This window comes from Bacillus rossius, chromosome 3 (assembly GCF_032445375.1).
Source record: "Bacillus rossius redtenbacheri isolate Brsri chromosome 3, Brsri_v3, whole genome shotgun sequence".
Taxonomy (NCBI): Eukaryota; Metazoa; Arthropoda; class Insecta; order Phasmatodea; family Bacillidae; genus Bacillus; species Bacillus rossius.
Genome location: NC_086332.1, coordinates 27,043,987 through 27,064,339, shown reverse-complemented (window position 1 = coordinate 27,064,339; position 20,353 = coordinate 27,043,987). Strand labels below are relative to the sequence as shown.

Below are 20,353 nucleotides of genomic sequence, written 5' to 3'. Positions count from 1 at the left end.
GTGACTGGAGTGAACTAGACAAGTTGATGCAGCAATGGTTCGCTATTGTCATCTGTAGCAGTAAATGTATGGATGCACTGTAAATATTATTTTTTGAATGGAACAAAAATATTCATACAAAATTACAAATATTTGTAAACTTGTACATTTACACGAAAACAACTGTATCACTACAAAATAAAAGTTCACAATTATACTGGGTTGTTTATTGCCCGGGAATTTATGCTTTGATTTAATCCCAGTAGGCCTACCTCCAATAGTTATTTGTAAACTGTTCACTGAATAGCTTTCCAGTGTTAACTGTTCACGTTAATAATCATACTAAAACAAAGTCTAATTATTGAAAATACGATACCTAATCTTTCCAATTGTTACCAAAAAAAATTGCTTGAATGAGATTTCAATCAAAGTATAGAATCATGCGCTAATTTTCGTACGAAATACTCAGTAGTATATCGAAAAACGTATTTCATATATGCATAAATAACCTTAGTCATATGCTGTAGTGTTGTATAAAGTTACAATATATATATATATATATATATATATATATAGATAGATAGTAGTATTACAATCTATTTGTTGGTGACTGGTTTCTAACGGAATATTTTTGGAAAAGTACGGAATTTTTTTTTTTTCCTTTTGAGAGGCCACAGCATACACCTAGAGCTGGAACCGAGGAGGAAACCTCCCCCCGGTGGAGAATTGTCCAACCGGTCGGGAAATGAACCCGGAATCTTTTCCTCGCAAGCTACGTTTTCCAAGGACCACGCATGCGCGATGCGCGATGCGTGATGCGTCACTGCGTGACCACGCAGCACTTGAACCTGTGTGTTGAAACGGGGATGATTTCCAAGGCCGCGCAAGCGGGGTTTTACCGCTCGCCACGGCTGCGTGTCGCGGATGGGCATCGCGCAGTAGTTGCCTGGCCCCCGACTTCAGCGTGATCACGCATGCGATTTATCATGGAGTCAAAGAGTTTTACTGCAGAACAGGACGAGAAATTGATTGATTTAGTAAGGGAGCATCGTGTGTTATATGATTTGCATCACTGCAAGTACAAAGACAGTATTATTCGAGAAAATGTGTGGAAGGAAATTGCAGCTTCTTTAAACAAAGGTGGTAAGTAGAGATTTTAATATCTGTGTTAATAATAAAATAAATACTAAGGCTCATAAAACGTGGTCTTAAAAAAAGTTCTTACTGCATTAAAAAAAAACTACTTACGGTTCTATATAGTTGTTACTTATTTAAAAATAGGCCAAGTTTAAAAAATATTTTATGCAGTGTTTAAACTAAACCAAAAATAATTTACGTCGTCGTGCACCAGGAAATGTGGAAATAAAATATGTTCCATTTTGAAGTAGTAGGTGAGCCTAGGGCAAGTTATCACAATAAATTGTTTTCTATCTTTTTTTAAGTTTGATAATATTATGTCTTATTCTTCTAAATGCACAACAAAAATGATGTTTTTTGAAGTTTATAATCATATGTTTTCCTATTTATAGTTACTTAATTTTATGTCAATACTAAGGATAATGGCACATTTGCTAATAAATAATCTATTTTGACATATTATATTTACAAATTTTACACTCAAATACAAAAATACACAGCATTACTATAGCAAAAAGAGAATATTTTTTTTAAGAAAAGAATAACATTTGCATTTACCCTTTCTTCACGTGAAAAATACTTTTTAACTTGTTTTCCTCACATGATATAATTGCCAGCTTACTTGTCCTTCTTGGCTGCAAAAGTAATTTTTAAATTTGTCTCGTATGCTATACGCAAGATGAGTAGAATTACGTCCTTGTCTTGCCATGGGTATCATATTTTCAGTAGGGAGACACACATTTCGGTCCTCTTCTTCACCCGGGCATGGAATTCTTGCAGATCTTAGATGATTATGTATTATGCATGATGCGATGACCAGAAGATCCACTGTGTCAGGCTTGATGGCGATGGCAGTGAAAAATACTCTAAAATATTGGCAATGTATTCCAAAAGCGTTTTCACACGTACGTCTAGCTCTACAATGGCGATAATTATATATTGCTTTTTCTTCATCACATTTAGATTGTGCCCTTGGGTAAGGACGCATTACTGAGGAAGTCAGCTGAAAAGTTTCATCACCCAAAATAACGTGTGGCATTAGAGTGTCAGTTCCAGGAAGTATAGCTGGTTCAGGAAATCTGAATGTTCCTTCTGAAAGTCTTTGTCCTAAGACAGATTTAGCAAATATGCCTACATCACCTTCTTTTCCATAGGAACAAACATCTATTGCTAAAAACTTGTAGTTGTCGTCTACAAGCGCAAGTAACACAACTGAGAAATAGTCTTTGTAATTATAAAACAGAGATCCAGAATGTTCAGGTTTGATTATTCGGATATGTTTTCCATCTATCGACCCACAGCAGTTGGGATAGTTCCATTTGCGATGAAAACCAATGGAAGAACGTTTTAAAACATCTTGGTCAGGTGATGGTATTGAAGAATTCAACATTTTTGAACAAATAGATTGCAATGTCTCTTTTATAATAATACTTACCCAGCTAGGGCATATTCTGAATTGAAACGCCAGTGAACGAAAACTCTCTCCCGTGGCAATAAACCTAAAAGAGAAAAAAATATATGTAGTTATTTATTTTAACTGCTTCAGGCTATCTTGGCACCAAGTCGGTACCCAGAAAGTTCGAGGCCACTATTATCTTAGTGATCCCGTCACCTTAGACTAGAAGAGTAAATCTGTGAGATGTATATCTGTGTGTAAAAACATTAGCTATTTAAACATATTTTATTTTATTTTGGAGGCCTTTTTGGGGAATCGTAAAAACCCAATAAACCTAAGGACGTGAAAAATACCAGTACCCTAACTCACGACTCTTATAGAACTTAGGTTGACGTTTTTTAATTTTTTGCTGCTCATAAAAACCTCACGAAATATGTTTAAGAAAAGGTTTGATCATTTATTTACACAGATTTTTGAATTTTACAGCAGAAGACTGCAAAACGAGATGGAGAACCAATCGTGACTCCTACAGAAAAAGCAACAAGAAACTGAAAACTGGGTCGAAGACAGGTTCACCGGCATTTTCAAAATCGAAATACAACACAGAAAGCCTGAAATTCCTTGATGAAACCTTCAAAGAAAGAGCGTAAGTACTCTTTACCTTGTATATTAAATAAAATTTGTATAAACAATATAATAATTGTTGAATGTTTATTAAAAATTATATATTCTTTATTGAAATTATTGGAGCTGTTGCAATTTTTTTGGTAGGTTTCAAATGAAATATATGGTTATTAGTTGAAAGAACTTCTTATGAATTTATCAAAAAAAAAGTTTGTGTAAACCCAAATACACCAGATCAAACTACTCACGCACGAGTGTGTGTCAACATAGCATAGCTGATGGCACTGTTGATTTAAATTTTTTTTCAGATCAAAATCAAGCATCAACATAAATGAAATAATTGAAAATAATCAAGAAACACAAGAAATAGTGGATGACTGTCCCTCTGAAGAGTGCAACCAATTTCAAGAAGAAGAAAGCGCTCAAGAATCTACAAATTGGCCTAGCGAGCAAACAAGTTCTTTAGAATTGTTAAACAGCTCCATTAAAAAAAGAAAAATTACAGTTAAAGAAAAAATGTTAGATGAAATAAGAAAAGGTCGTGAAGAAAGAGGGAAAATATTAAAAGATCTACTTGAAAACCGCGGCCAAGATCGTTCGCAACATCCGATAGACATATTCTTCTAGAGCATGTCTGAAACTGTTAAGCAATTCCCCCCACACCTCATTGCGGAAACTAGATTAAAAGTGTGCCAAGTTGTGTCTCAGATGGAACTGAGATCGTTGATGGAGCATCAGAACCAGACTAATCCTAATCACCAACAATGTTATCAACATGTGGATATTGGCAGCGGTTTTCCTGTCTCTGTCATAGATCCCACCCAAATTTGTGAATCTACTGGCAGTAATAGCTTGATTCATTCAACAGATAGCTGTAATTCTAGTGGTAACGATGCTAATGTGGAAGAAAGTGGCTTCGTGAGACTAATTTAGAAAATAACCAGTATTAGTTCAGTGAGTAGATGAATGCATAGTCAAAGACATTTTAGGAAATTCATGAGTACATGGACATTTAAATTTTTATTAAACCTATAATTTCAATATTATTAAGTAAATATTTTTATATTTTGTTTTCGTTTAAGTACTTTGTGTATATAAATATGAAACATTAAAAAGAAAAACATTACATTAAAGAGGCTTAGTTAAATTTGTTTACCTGAGAGTAAGACATAACTTCTGTTCAGCAGATATTGGCCTTTTGACTCTGTTGCACTGCGATCTCGTGATGTCTTCTTTAACAAAGCCTAATATTGTATCAAATATCTCAGTTGACACTCTGAAATATTCTCTAAATTTAGTTTCGTTATCAATTAAGTGACGTAATATCAACAAACTATAACATCCCTCGTCTTCTCTCCTTTTAAATATATCGCTGTCATCTTCTAGGAAGCAGGAGAGCAATAAATCATCATCAGCATCTTCCTCCAACAAGACGGCAGAGATCGCTGCTTCCATCTCGCAGACTTGTTTCCCGCGTTCTAACAAAACAGACCCAGGTCAGTGATCACGCATGCGGCGATCACGCATCGCGCATGACGCATCGCGCATCGCGCATGCGTGGTCCTTGGAAAACATAGCTTAAGACGTCTGCAATATCCGAGCCGACACTGGCAGATCGGACCGGGCACCGCTGAGATCCGGCGGAGGCGCGACGGATGTCGGGGCGGATGTGCATTCGGCGGAAGGGTCTTCAATCCGCTTCTCTGTGTGTTCAGCACTGGTTTATAATCCGGCACAAGTCTAGCTGCTAAACCTCGGCAGCCTGGTCGCGTTACATCGCTGCCGGCGTTTATAGTTCTCCTAGAGTGTTTATCGCTGCTGTCGGTTTTTGGTGTTGGCGAGGCGGGACAGTAAGTATACCAGAATCAAACCTAACCATACCTAACCTAACCTAGCGTAATATAGCCTAACCTAACTTAACCTAGCCTATCCTAACCTAGCCTAACCTAACCTAGGCTAGCCTAACATAGTCTAACCTAACCAAGTATAACCTAACCTAACCTTTGTGGCAGTCCTGCAATGACATTTTTCGGCGTTAGTGTATTTCGGCGTTGTGGTAATACGGCGTAGTGGTACAAAGTAGTTTTCTAGCTGTCGGCGTTGTGGTCAATTTGGCATTTCGGCGTTGTGGTATTTCGGCGTTGTGGTGCGATGGTCCGGCAGGATCGCCGCAGTCCGGAACGAGCCGAAATGCGCCCGGACTGTGATCGCGCAGGGCGGTCCTTATAAGGGCAGAGGGCGGGCGACGCCACCTCATCCCCGCGGCCAGACCCCGAGCTGACGGCACGTCCGGCTTCTGCTCACTCAGCCCCGAGTCACACGTCTCAGTAACCCACGGTTTGTTAGCTCACGTCAATTACATAAATACACACGTTAAATCATTGTTTCGTTATCAAGATTCTCGCAATATGTTCGTTATTCCCGGATGATAGGTTATTGCTAGGGACCGGATAAAAAATTCGCGGGTTCAATGAATGACCTCCAGGATGAACTCCATAGTTCTACCTACGTGTACGCTCGGTCAAATGTCACCCACTCATTGGCTGCTGTCTTGTGAGACGTCCCAACGTAGCAGCCTGTGATTCGCATAAAGCTTTGGTCGGGTGTTTCTCAAATAGTTATACCTCGGTGCTGCCTCTGCTATTGGCTCACAACTCACCTGGATGACTCTGGGCCAATTATAAACACCCGGCCAAAGCTGTATCTAATCACAGGCTGCTACGTTGGGACGTCTCAAAATCCAGCAGCCAATGAGTGGGTGACATTTGACCGAGTGTACGTGGAACTATGGAGTACATCCTGCAGGTCATTGAACCCGCGAATTTTTCCGGTCCCTACCTATATACCTCTATCAATATCTTAAAGCATAATATATAATTTAGTGGAATGCTTGAAGCTAACGGATAGCTGGTACAAGTAGTTTACCCTGTGTGTGCTGTATAATAGCCTGTCCTCCTACTGGGTGCCGGGTGCACGACCGCCCTCTTGGACGACCTTGACCTCCGACATTGACCCCGGATGACGTCACGGCAGCCATTTTGTTTTCGAAGAACTTCTGCCATTTAGAATTATGACATCATAACCGCCAATTTTTTCAGAACTTTCCGCCATCTTGAATTGTGATGTCACGGCCGTCCTCTTGGATGACCTTGATCTTGACGTTTGACCTTGAAGTTTGATCTTGACTTTGGCCCCAGCCGCCATCTTGGACTCTGACGACGCAGCCCCTTTCTTAGATTTTGATGTTACAGCCGTCATCGTGTTTTCGTCTGCTGGAGGCCGCCATCTTGATTGACGACACAGCTGCCATCTTTTTTTTTTTCCTGCTGGAAGGAGCCATCTTTGACGACGAAATGTTAGACTAATATTTGAGAATAACTGCAACTGCATTTATACTGTTAATAGACACATCGCAAATATATTAATGTGTGATCTCTACCTCAACGAAGGTTAATTTTCCAAATCAAACTTTGAAATAATTGTAATAAAAATTCTTGAGACCAATACGACGTCTTCCGGTTCCTATCTGCCGTGTTTGGTTCGAAGGTCGGAAGGTGCTGAGGTATCGTCCCAGACGAAGCGAGGGTCGCGCCGGACGAGATAAGCGACGCGGGAAGTACGTGGGGCCGCGTCACGACGCCGTGTCGTCACACGAGGGAGGGGGGACGCGTGTTTGCGCCGCGTCTTATCGGCGCTGGGGATGGGGACTATTTGCTCTGGCGCGTGGACTTTGGTCGCGGTGACAGCCGTGTCGCGGGTCGCGACTAGTCGCAGGGCCAGGCCACAACACGAGACAGCGAACATGTCACGTCACGCCGCTCTGTCCGCGAGCAGCGCCGGGGGCTACGAGTAACGGCGCCGCTCCTTGGACGGCGACTTGCCGCGGCCAAAGTCGCCATCTGTTGAGCAGCGACACGCGTCACGCCTAGCGCTGCTCGTCCAGCGACACACGAGCGACACGAAATAAAATGTATACAACCTAAATGTTATCGTATACCGCGAATTGAAGAACCAAACAAGAAGTCGCTGTTTTAATGCACCTAAGTAGGACTCTTCTCAGTTTGTGTGTTAAACTTTATTATATTAGATAATGTGCAGAAAACATTAAAAAAAATTCATGATACATACTTATTCGCTTAAAGGGGAACAATTTTCGAAAGTTACGATAATTCCGAACGGATGAGGGGAAATAGATAGGTATGTGGTGGGGGAACCGGGAGAGGAGGGGAATAGTCAGTTACGTGGTGGGGGAACCGGTAGAGGAGGAGAGAGAGGAAAGGTAGAAATGAAGCTGCAAACTTGCACACTTGCACTCTTGAACACTTGTACACCTACACACACCTATATTTGTACGCTTACACACTTACACACTTGCACACTTGCGCTCTCGCCATCTTGCGCCCTCGCGCACTCAACGCACTTGCGCACTTCAGTGGCGTAGCCAGGATTTGTGTATAGGGGGTGTTAGGAAGCATGCCCCCCCCCCCCCCGTATTAAAGCGGGGGGTCCGGGGGTTCTCCCCCGGGAACATTTGAATTTTAAGGGGCCACTCCAGTGTTTCAGGGGCACTACGCAACCCGCGTTAACCTCATAAGATTCAATGCTATTTTCATTTTGCTTATAACTAATTAACTAATATAGATTTCGAAATGATGCTTGCTTGATATGTAAGACAACGATGCTCTTATCAAAGCCCCTTTCTTCAAAAACGTGCTTAAATTATGGTTTTATACTAATCTTTACTAATATGCATAAGTGTATTGTCTAGGTTTGAACAATAATTTATGCACGTTTTTGAAGAAAGGGGCTTTGATAAGAGCATCGTTGTCTTACATATCAAGCAAGCATCATTTCGAAATCTATATTAGTTAAAAAGTTATAAGCAAAATGAAAATAGCATTGTATCTTATGAGGTTAACGTGGGTTGCGTAGTGCCCCTGAAACACTGGAGTGGCCTCTTAAGTTGTAAAATAGTGCTATTTTAGCAGTTTTCGGTTCTTAAATTTAAATATTTTAATGGTAAAAATTTTATAAATTTAATATGAAATTTGTTTGAGTGATGAATAAGAAATTAATTAAAGATTTGGTGCTAAGGGGGGGGGGGGTTGAACCCCTAACCCCCCCCCCCCTCCCTCTGGCTTCGCCCCTGGCGCACTTTCATGTGCGCGTTTGTTTCTTTGGGGGTGGCGCGTCGCGCTATCCCCACTTCGGGGCCGTTGGCGCAGTCGGTGATCGCTGGGGCAGCCTTGAGCGGGCTTCACGTGGCGGCGTGCGGCTCAGGTTGAACCCCGCCATGCTGCAGGGACAGGCGGGTCGCGGCGGTAGGAATGCGCCTGCGCCTGACGCTACCACGACTTGCTGGCATCTAGTAAGGGAGTATTTGGGCAGAGAGCAACACATTGGGGTTTGAGATAATTGTTGTGCACCACGCCATGGTCCATATTCACAAGAAAATATTGTTCTTCCATGTACGTTTAATTATATTAATTACTTGTATGAATCAGTATTGTTAAACAGTGTTACGTGAGTATTGTTTTAGCTGTGTAACTAAATTTTTTTTTCTGGTATAATGTTTTTCACGCTTTGGTTTGACAAGGGGTAATTTTTTGTCACGAGGTATTATTTTATTATATAAATTACACACCTTATTATGGTTACGAACCCACGAGCGTGTAATTATGTTAAGTTCAACAAGAGGCGTGAATATTTCTCGACTGGAGTGTAGCTGTGGACGACTGTGGCTCAACAAAGTAGCATTGAGTTAGGTCCTATTCGTATGTCATGTTGTTACTTTCACATGCCAGATACCTTCCTCAGACTACACACGTCCATATGGACAATTAGTTAAGCTGCATAAACTACACAACTATCAGCAATCTTAATTTTTAAGAATTATTTAAAATAAAATTTAATTGTACTCGGCGCAAATTTGTTTTAAATGTACCTACGAGAAAAAATATTTTTGTAGGCCTACATTATTTATTTAAAAAATCTAGAATTTATTTATGTGAAAAAGCGTTATTTCACTAGAGATCAAACCTGCATTATTAATATTATCAATTATTATTTCTTGTTCTATACAAAAATACTAATAATTTATTGCTATGTATACAAAATTAGCAAGTAGTTTCACCTTTGTGGCGCCTGGACTCCACGCACTTTATTTTAAGTGTTACTTAAATATCACAGAATACATTTAGCTTATTTAAAGACACGTAGGTATACTGAATCATGGCAATAAAGTAAGCGTTACGTTGGTTCCTCTTAGCATGCACTATTTCATTTTTTTTGTTTCTAAATTGATAAGTATTACTGCAACACAGTAAATTTTAATAATGCTTGAATAGCGAGATAAAAATAACGTAAGAAAACAGGTATTTTATTTTATTTTTAATAATATTGTAGATTGTCCATTACACGAATACACATTAATATTAAACAATTTGTTTCTAAACATCTCTCACACCCACATATGTACATTACGAACAAGGTTCTGTTTTTTTCATATTATTTTATAAAATGCCGTTTGTGAAGTTTCGGGATTGCGATGTCGCCATAAAACGACCAGGTCGCGGACCCTGTGACTTTCGAGTCGCTGGTCGCGGCTTGTCACAGGGACAATATGATGTCGCTGCTCCCACCACTAGGTAGCGCGGTCTCTGCGTGGGCGTCCTCTGGTCGTGGGACCGCCCACATCCCGGGCTGCGTTAGGCAACTCCCCCCCCCCCCCCCACCCCTACACACCCCACCCCGACACCTCCTTCCTCTGACTGTCAGCGTGCATTCGCCGTTTGTCAACTCGGCGAGGTAATCCCACTGAGTCAGTCCTTAGTCGGTCCTTCTTTTCCTCCATGGGGAGCGGAGGTTTCGAGGAGCTGGGGAGGTCTTCCTACAGAGCGTTCGTAATATATAGAGTCCCGGAAATTTCGCGGATTCCTCTGGCCTCAGGATAGAATTCAAAGTTATAGGTGTGCTCGACCCATGTTTACTTCCCCATTGGTTGATTTCTTAGCGAGAACATTTTTATCCTTGTTATTTGGCACTATCTGATCCGCTTACTTCTCTCCTAGCTGGACATCGTTGGCTCACGGTCGTAGAGGGGCGTGTCCAGATAACTGCGGTCCAATCATGAACACTGTGCGACAGTGTGGAGGTTTGCATTCTAGCTTGCGACTAAATGAATGTGCGAAAATTCCGTGGCTCTAGTAATATACATATACGTGCGTGTGAGAGGTTTCGGAAACTAATTATATAATACTAATGTGTATTAGAGCATGGAACTGGCCAAAATACGATTATTTTAATTTTAAATCAAATACTTGTTTTATTAAGTTATTTTTTATCTCGCGTTCTCTTTTGAATTCTTGCCAAGTTTTTTTTTGCACCCGAGAAGATCTTGATTTCATTATGATAGTTTGGAAAGGTCTACTACGGGCTATGTTTGAGTAGAATTCGGCGCGTTGGTGGCAAGGAAGCCTACCAGACTTACTAGAAGATGTTCATTCCTTCGCGGTCGGAGAAATAATACAGACATCTGTGCACGACACGGCAATTTAATAACATTAAAATGTTGATATAACACAAACCGTAGGCAACAACTCATCAAGTATAATCTTTTAAGTTATTTCTATGTTTTAAAATTATTACTTTGCACAGGTAAACTAGTTCATGTATAAATGTGTTTGTGTTTTTTTTTTGTCAATTTCCTGGAAGTGAAAATCGAGGCCACTATAAACGATGAAAGGTGATGAGATGTTAATGATGAACCAAATGAATGAGAGAAGGAAACGGTAGCACCCTGAGAAAACCAAAGTGCAACGTCTGTGATGTTTCCCGCATGAAATAAAACCCGAATTGCATCGTTGGGAGCTGAGCGATTGATGTGACCACTTGAACGCAAGTGCTAATATGCTCCTAAAGTTTTTACTTCCCATGAACATCCTCGGGACGAATCAGCAGTGTTCCTTGAGAATTATTCTGCCCAGGAAAGTCAGGTGCAATTTCTTGTTTTTACGGGTATTATTTTACTGAAAGCCTGCATAACGCGGCATAACTGTAATGTCTAAGTGTCGTGTCGCGACCTGCCTCCTGACGACAATGATAGCACGGGCTAACTGCGAGATGATTTCACCTTCAACAGCATTCCTTCATCTTTCCATCTGCTCCCCCTCCCTCCTTTCCCCTTGCTAAGGGGGCAGATTCCAGTCAAACTTTCCGTAATATGATCACTTATTTGCGAGAACTTAAGTTTGAAAGAAAAAGTTAAGGTAACGCAACATGCATCAATTCAGTTTCTAAAAAAAAAAAAAAAAAAAAAAAAAAAAAGAAGAAGAAGAAGTAAAATTATTAATTTAACACACGAATAGCTCACTACAGATTGTTGTTGGACCAAATATGTCCTTCTATTACAACACCGAGTAGACTGAATGCCTCCTCCACCTGTCCTGGTGAAACCATCCCAGGATAGTGATGGCCCCAACCACGTCTGATGATTTTGTCTGGGGCATGTACCTTTTTCGTAATTGACAGCTCTCAAAAGTATTAAAAATGGTTAGGGACACGAAAATTGCGCAAATTCCGTTTGGTGTCAGGCTAAAATTTAAAGCCTTATGTTTGATCTATCAATGTTTGCTTTTTACATTGGCTGATTTCCCAGTGCGAAACTTTTTTGTTCCTGTTAATCTGCACTACTTGATTCGCTTGCTTCCTTCCTACCCTGGCCTCGTTGGATCACGGTCTTGGAGGGATGTGGTCCAATCATGAACACGTTACATGACTTGGAAGTTTGCATTCTAGCTGAAGAATCCGCGAAATTTCCGTATTTCTACCAATGGTTAGGCGCAGGCATTTTTCGCGAAAAAAATCTGAACGCCCATTAGACTGCAACTAACTATACCCGCACCAGCTGTTTCTTCCTTGTGATTGGCGGCCAAGCCTCTCAGGACGTGCTTGCTTCCACACTGAATAACTGTGATTGGTGTGGTAACAGTAGAAATGCTTCTGAAAGAACATCGCCCAGTCACGAACTACAGACGATGCTACAGTGTTTCAACTTCCAGCTAGTCACGGAATTTTTTTTTGCGAAAAATGCATGGCCCTACCAATGGTCTACGTAGTACATTGTGAATATTGTTTGTAAATAACTTCGTGTGGTTGCCACTGCTCGTGAACAAGCATTACGTGCTTCTTTGCATGTGGCAGGTGAGAAACGGGTACTATAGAGTGTCCATTAAATACTGTCCCAGTTTCAATGTTATATTATAACAGTTTTATTTGGACTATTTACAATAATCATACATCAATTTGAACGTAAACTAACCTAGTTTTTTTTGTACACATGGTCAATATGTGCACCTTTAGTTATGCGGCACACATCCAACCTAAAGTCAAATTCTTCACAAACTTTGATTAACAAGTCCGGAGTAATGGAAACAATAGCCTCTTCAATTCTCTGTCCCAACTCTGGCAAATCATTAGGTAGCGGCGGAACGCAGACACGATCTTTTGTAAAGCCATGAAGGAAAATAATAGCATGGCGTTATGTCAGGTGAACGTTGAGCCCACCTGTAGTCTCGACCATTACGACCAATCAAACGGTCAGGGACTTAGAGGGGCATACTGCTGCCAAATAAAGTTTACAGCTTCACTCTCTGCTAATTGGAGAAAGAGCCTTTCGTTCAACATAGGTGGCGCTGCAAGCAAGAAAACAACAAAGCAGTACTCGATCATGCGCCTATCTAAAACTGTATGAGTTACCTACTATTCAATTGTGACCTTGAACCTAAAACTTTACTACGCTTACAGTCGATACTGTTAAAATTTATAACTGGGGCGTTCCTTTATGGACGGACTGTATTTTGCTCGTAATGCAATGCACTGGTGGTTGCCGAGATGCCAGGCGCGGGACAGTTCGCGGAACTATTGGAAGTCAAGGTCATCGCCGAGAGTCGGCAATGGCGGGTCGTGACCGCGCGGCGCTCTCACTGAGCGCGTCTCCGCTAGTCTCCGGTAGTCTCTGCTAGTCTCCGTTAGTCTCTGCTAGTCTCCGTTAGTCTCCGTTAGTCTCCGCTAGTCTCCGTTAGTCTCCGCTAGTCTCCGTTAGTCTCCGTTAGTCTCCGCTAGTCTCCGTTAGTCTCTGCTAGTCTCTGCTAGTCTCCGCTAGTCTCCGTTAGTCTCCGTTAGTCTCCGCTAGTCTGTTAGTCTCTGCTAGTCTCCGTTAGTCTCTGATAGTCTCCGTTAGTCTCCGTTAGTCTCCGCTACTCTCCGTTAGTCTCCGCTAGTCTCCGTTAGTCTCTGCTAGTCTCTGCTAGTCTCCGTTAGTCTCCGCTAGTCTCCGTTAGTCTCCGCTAGTCTCCGTTAGTCTCCGTTAGTCTCCGCTAGTCTCCGTTAGTCTCTGCTAGTCTCCGTTAGTCTCTGCTAGTCTCCGTTAATCTCCGCTAGTCTCCGTTAGTCTCCGTTAGTCTCCGCTAGTCTCCGTTAGTCTCCGCTAGTCTCCGTTAGTCTCCGCTAGTCTCAGTTAGTCTCTGCTAGTCTCTGCTAGTCTCCGCTAGTCTCCGTTAGTCTCCGCTAGTCTCCGTTAGTCTACGCTAGTCTCCGTTAGTCTCCGCTAGTGTCCGTTAGTCTCCGCTAGTCTCCGCTAGTCTGTTAGTCTCTGCTAGTCTCCGTTAGTCTCTGCTAGTCTCTGCTAGTCTCCGCTAATCTCGATTAGTCTCCGTTAGTCTCCGCTAGTCTCCTATAGTCTCTTCTAGTCTCTTATAGTCTCTGATAGTCTTCCTGAACGCCACCTGTCCGCGCCTACGCAGACACTCGTCAGGAGGAAAGGACCTTCGTCAGTGCCACTTAAAGGGACAGTGTCCTAAATTACGCTGCTTATATTTCTTCGTGGTTGTGTACGTGATTTTAATAAATTAATGACATAAACATAGGTATTTAATTGTTTATTGTTTTTCCTACTAAATAATTTATTTTATTTTTTAACAAACTCAAAGGCAAATTTTTAATACTAGTCTCAAGTTTTTGTGGTTTTCGAAAAACATAAATTGTTATTGATTTAACGAATGATATTGTAAACATAAATAAATTTATGATGCTGGCTACATTGGAATGGTTAATTCAAAACTGTACACCACATGATTTCGTGCTTTCAGCACATGCTTGGACCAGTCTAGTATAGATAAATCCTGGTATAAACCATTAAATATAGTCATATTATGAATTTATTTATAATAATGTGCAAAAAACGAAATAATACATTCAAAATAATTAAGGATATTATTCCCCCCCCCCCCCCCCCATCTAAAGATCCGGTCTCACACTGTCTTGATTATTTCACTTCTTTGTCACTACTATCAAGTAAGGAGATATCCTATAAATGTCTGCCGATAGCTCTATTTTTGTCAAAGATAATAAGTATTTAATTATTTAAAGTTATACTTCTTTAGACGCGTTATGAATAAATAACGAAAGTAAATTTTTACGATGCGCGCGCACCATGCAACGAATTTTTTACAGAATAAAAAAAGGCCACATACAAAAAATTATATGTGTTTTTTAATCATATACTTTAGTGAATGATATTGAATTCTTGTCCATATAATTAATAACATTTATTGTGAATATTTTTGTTATAAATTGTGTTTAGTAAACTTTTCAAATTTATTATATAAGGAATTTTGTGTTTCCGTTATGTATAAGTTATTTGTATTATAAATTTTAAAATATAACATGATGTAATAAATAATTAAAATTAATACATTTGATGAATCATTTTTATATTTATTGATTATAATTATTAACCAAAACGTAGTTCGATTATTTTTCTAAATTAAGAATTAATTTTTTACATGTGATTGATAACATTAATATTGATTACTAAATATATATTCAATATTTTTAATTTGATTAATTTGATAATTTACCAACCGCATTTAGTATATCACTCCACCTTTTTATTATTTTATTTCTGTTCTTTATTTGCATGCAAAATTAAAGTTAGTGTTTTATTACGCCAAGTAAGTATAACTTTTAACGCGCGTACATAAGTACACGCACAATTTTTTTTAATTTATTGTAATTATTTTTATAATTTATATATAAACGTATACAAATATATGTAAATACTTATACACACCTCGTATTATGAGCATACATACATACTCTAACAAATGCACCCAATTCACCAATTCATATATAAACACATAGGTAACGTAAACATAATTTATTAGAATATGAATAAGGGTAAAATTATCTTCGTGTTGTTATTTTCTCTGAGGGGTTGTCCGATAGCCCAGAGACCCCCGGGAAGGCTCTTCAGAATATTAGGGCCCCAGAGTCAGTCTGCTCCTGGAGGTTTACATCACCCGGCGACACTCGCATCTAGCATTTATAGAGGGACCTCATGTCATTAGTCACGACGTTAACACTGACGCTGTTCGTTAAGAGGGCTTAATTGCCGCGTGGTGCAACGCTGTCTGCGCACCGCCTCCGACGTCGGTAGATGCTATTGCCAGTATCCTTCCTTCCGACTGCAAATGTTTTTTGCCTAACGTCGTTAAGTATTGCACCTTTACGCTTGAAACTGTTCGGTCCAAGTGCCGATATCGTGGGCTTAGTGGAAAAAGTCGGTAAGTCCAATTTCTGGAAAAAGACCGTTAGTTCACTTACCAAGTTTTGCTTGCCTAGAATAGCGTTATGCCGAAATAAAGCTAGAAGAAAACGTCCACAATAATTCATTATTTGGACTTACAAACGTTTTCTTGGCGAAGATATTGCCCTTACAACTTCATCTGTGAAGTTAACTCATTTTCACAAAAAAGTGGACTTGCCAACTTTTTCCACTAAGCCCACGATATGTTTAGCCGAAAAATATTTTTGTCTTAATTATTCTACCCCCATATCTCAATTATTAAAAAAAAAAACTATTAACATATAATAGTTTCGCAGGAAACAAATTCACCGCTAGTGCTGGCGCGTCACAGACATGCGGGGGGGGGGGGGGGGGGGGGCAGCGGTTAGTGTCCAGGGGATGCAGAAGTGGACTTATCTCGGAGTGAAGGTCAGATGTCGCGCAACTTGATACAGTTTGGAGTTCAAGATCGCTCCACAAGCTGCGAGCCTCCGCCGTCATGGACCGGCGCGCGCAGGCCTGCACAGTCCTCGCGCGGAGACCGAGGGACGACGTCTGTGGCGGAGGCACTCGCGGTGAGGGTCAGGGGTTCGCTCCCAACCCCGCCTTGCGTCGCCGCAGCTTCGTGGACTCCGAGGGTCGTCCACACCGATCTCGGTGGTCCCGTGGAACTGCAACACTGCCGTCCTTTGCTGAGGGGGATACTATTTTAGAGCGTTACGATAATTCCGATCGCATATGGGGAATAGTTAGGTACGTGGTGGGGGAACCGGTACAGGAGGAGAAGGCATGAGTGCGGTAAAAATGATGCAGCTGATCTTGCACACTTGCATACATGCACACTTGCATACTTGCATACTTGCATACTTGCACATTTGAATACTCGTATACTTGCATACTGCATACTTGCAACTTTCACACTGCATAATCACATACTTACACACTTGCATGTTTACTCACTCCTACACTTTCTCATTCTGATACTTGCACACAAATGAATCCACGAAATTTCCGGTTCTCCAGCGATTAGATTTCCAGACCAGCTGTGTGTTAAAACTTTGTAGCAATCGTTCTGTGTTTCGTGGTTGGCTGGGTTTTTTTTTATAAGGCGCATGTCCATTGTCAGCGCACCAATCACAGCCGTCCAGCTCGGAAGCAAACGCGTCTTGAACGGCCCCGGCCAAACAAGGGCAACGGCTTCTCTCGCAGACGGCCGCCAATTACAAGAGGGACAATCTCTAGAGCGGACATTCCTTGTTGCATTCTAACGACAGAGATAAGAGGTTTTTTCCCCCGCGCGGGTTGAAACGCCTAACACGTGGCCGAGGGCCCCGCGCTCGGGCGTCGGAACGTGACGCCGAGCGTCGAAGGCGCATCAGCGCTCGCGATGTGTCGCCGGGTATTTCTGTAGCTTGTCTGTCCGCCCGCTCCTCGGCTGAGTCAGCCGGCGGCGATAACCCAGGTGCAGTCCCCGGACCTGCCTTGTCCGGAGGCCAGCGCCGCTGCCGCCCCAGCCCGCTGCCCGGTCCCTCCCGCAGCGGGCGCATTGACTAGTGGGCAGAGACCCGTGAATTTCGCGGATTCATTTCGTGTTATGCTAAAATTCATATAATTATACCTTAGTGCTGCTTCTGTCATTGGTTCACTGTTAATCTGGAGGACTGGGGGCCAATTAGAGACCCTCACTCATAGAAATGTCGAATCACAGGCCACCCAGTCGAGACGACTCACAAGTCAACAGCCAATGAACTGGTGGCATTTTCCCGAGTGTGTAGAGGATATTGGAGTCCATCCTGGAGGTCATTGAATCCGCGAAATTCACGGGTCTCTACTAATGGGTAGAGACCTGCAAAATTCGCGGTTTCGATGGCCTTCAGGATGGACTGCACACACCCCTGTACACTCGGGCAAATAGCGCAAGTTCGTTGGCTGCCGGCTTGTAATTCGTCTCAGCTGGTTTGTCTGTGATTAGATCCTTCTTTGGTTGAGGGTTTATAACTGGTTGAGATTCGTCCAGATGAACAGTAAGCCAATAACAAAATTATCTAAGAGGTATATGTGTTTGAATTCTTAACTATCACCGAATGAATCCGCGAATTTTGCAGGTCTCTACTAATGGGTAGGGGCAGGCATTTTTCACGAATAAATCTGAATGCCTATTAGACTGCAACAAGGTATACCAGCACCAGCGGTTTCTTCATTGTGACTGGCGGCCGTCTAGCGAAAGAATTCGTTGCCTTTTTTGACTGAGCCACTCAGGACGCCTTTGCTTTCGCACTGAATTACTGTGATTGGTGTTGTATCAATCAACATGTACCTGAAATAAATTCATCCAATCACGAAACTCAGACGGTGCTACAGTGTTCTAACTTATAACTAGTCTCGAAATCTTTTCGTGAGATATGCATGGCCCTACTAATGGGTGCGCGTTAGCAGTTGTACTTACTCGGCGTAACAAAAAAAAAAACCTTAATCTTGAATAGAATAATAAAACGACTGGAGTGATATTATAAATACGTTTGGTCACGTATTAGTTCAAACGAATTAAAATTATTTAAATAAATTCTCAGTATTTAATATTAATATAAACACTTATTCAAAATTAATTATTTAATTTAGTATAATATTCTATATTTAAATTTCAATCAATAATGCAAATCAATAAACATGCAAAATGTTTATACGAAATTATTATTTATTAAATAATATTGTAATAATTTACAACGTAAATAAATTATACACACGGAGACATAACCTTGTTTTTATAAATACACTTGAAAGAAGTTTATAAACACAATTTATATCACAAATATTCGCAATAAATATATTTTTAATTATATGGATCAGTATTCAATATCAAACACTAAAGCATAAGATTTAAAAGTACATATAATTTGTATTTGTATGTAGCCGTTTATTCATCCTATGAAAATTGCGCGCGCATTGTAAAAATTCACTCTCATAATTTTTTCATAACGCACCTAAAGAAGTATAACTTCAAAAAATCTAGAACACAATACGTTTAGTAATTTTGTTTTTAATATAAAATTAATTGAAATGGTGATATCGCGAAATTATTTCGGGTCAAAATAGTCCACAGTAAACGTTTTAATCGGAAGAAATAGGTACTTATGACATGACGTAATTGTTTTCGGACGCATCGCGGCCTTTTTGCATTCTCATATTCTACTGTCTCCGGACAGAACCAGTAGAGTAATATTTTTTGCAGACATTAAAAAAGCGTTGATGAGTAGCAAACAAACAAATTTTCCCGAGGTAACTCACCAACATACCTAAGTATTATATGTTATCTGCTTATTTTTATTTTAAAAAAAAATTGGGATGGTCATTCCTACGAAAGCTTTTTTTTTATTTTCGTAATCATTAATTTTTCCAATGACTTTGGATTGTATTTCGCATACTTGGTCGTTTCACCCATTATAAAAGTTTATTCTTATTATTTTTATCCGTAGCAATGAGCACATTTCACATGTCACTATCTCCCTGGACTTTCCACAAACACGTCAGTGGTGACGGTTTGCCGACGATGGCAAGGGTAAACATGGAGCGGAAGACGACGTCGTGGTCAGAGAGAGCGTGAGAGAGAACGAGAAAGAGAGAGAGAGAGAGAGAGAGAGAGAGAGAGCTCGTTTGTGTGAGTGGTGGGAAGAGTCCTGGCGAGAATCATGCTAGCAAACACGTAGGCAGAGGGGAAGTGGAGGAGGAAAGTCATTCGTGTCTAGTGGCGGCGCGGTCAATTCATGTGTGTGGAACTAATCGCAATACTAAGACCAAAACTCGTCGCATCAATTAAAAAATATTTTTTTTTTTTACTTTCATACGTGTTAAGAGTTGATCAGTTGTTGGTATTTTTCGTCCAAAACTTACTTATCTAACGATAATATGAATTCAAGATATGTACGTAACTCTCATGTAACGTAAAGGTGAATTATTTATTAGTCTTCATGTAATGCATTAATATACACCGCTAAAAAAATTTCCACACCGTGTCTTTTGCGGTTAAATTTCGGGAATTTACGTTTTACTTGTTCTTCTTATGTTCCGAAAGTTTTTATTGTGGAAGTTTTTATTTACATCTTTAAAAATATTAGAAATATGAAAGGCTAAAAAATGGAAAGGCATGCAAGTCAATCAGGGATGGTTAAACATTATAAGCTCTTGCTTAGTTACGTTATTGATAACGTTTAATGGAATTGGCAGTGGCTACCCTCCAAAATGTCGTAGGTTTTCCAAATAACATATATTTTTAATTGGTTAAAATAACGCCTTTGCGCTAATTGGGGTGGCTTGAAACTAAAACTCTTAGAATTAAAAATGCCCCAAGCATCCACGCCTTATGCGGGTTTTGGAACTAAGAAATCCTCGCACAAAAGTTGGCACGCTCTCCAGTCATCTGTTCTATGGGTAGATCACTTGTTTTATCACTCCCGTTCTCTATCAACACAAGTGTATTTATTTGATATTGTTTTCAGCGTACCATATCTATCAATATTTAAACAGTGGATAAAATTGAATTTTAATAGAAAATAAATACAAAAAAAAATGGTTTTGTCAGTCATAAAGGAGACCAA

The 20,353-nt window shown here is 40.5% G+C and overlaps 1 long non-coding RNA gene across 1 annotated transcript; it reads left to right on the top strand.

Annotated features, from left to right (window-relative positions):
- The first annotated feature begins 756 nt into the window (after positions 1–756).
- LOC134531417 (uncharacterized) lies at positions 757–3,621 on the top strand. Its single transcript, XR_010074987.1, has 3 exons — positions 757–1,122; positions 2,999–3,158; positions 3,445–3,621. It is a non-coding gene; the product is annotated as an uncharacterized LOC134531417 (long non-coding RNA).
- Positions 3,622–20,353: the final 16,732 nt, after the last annotated feature.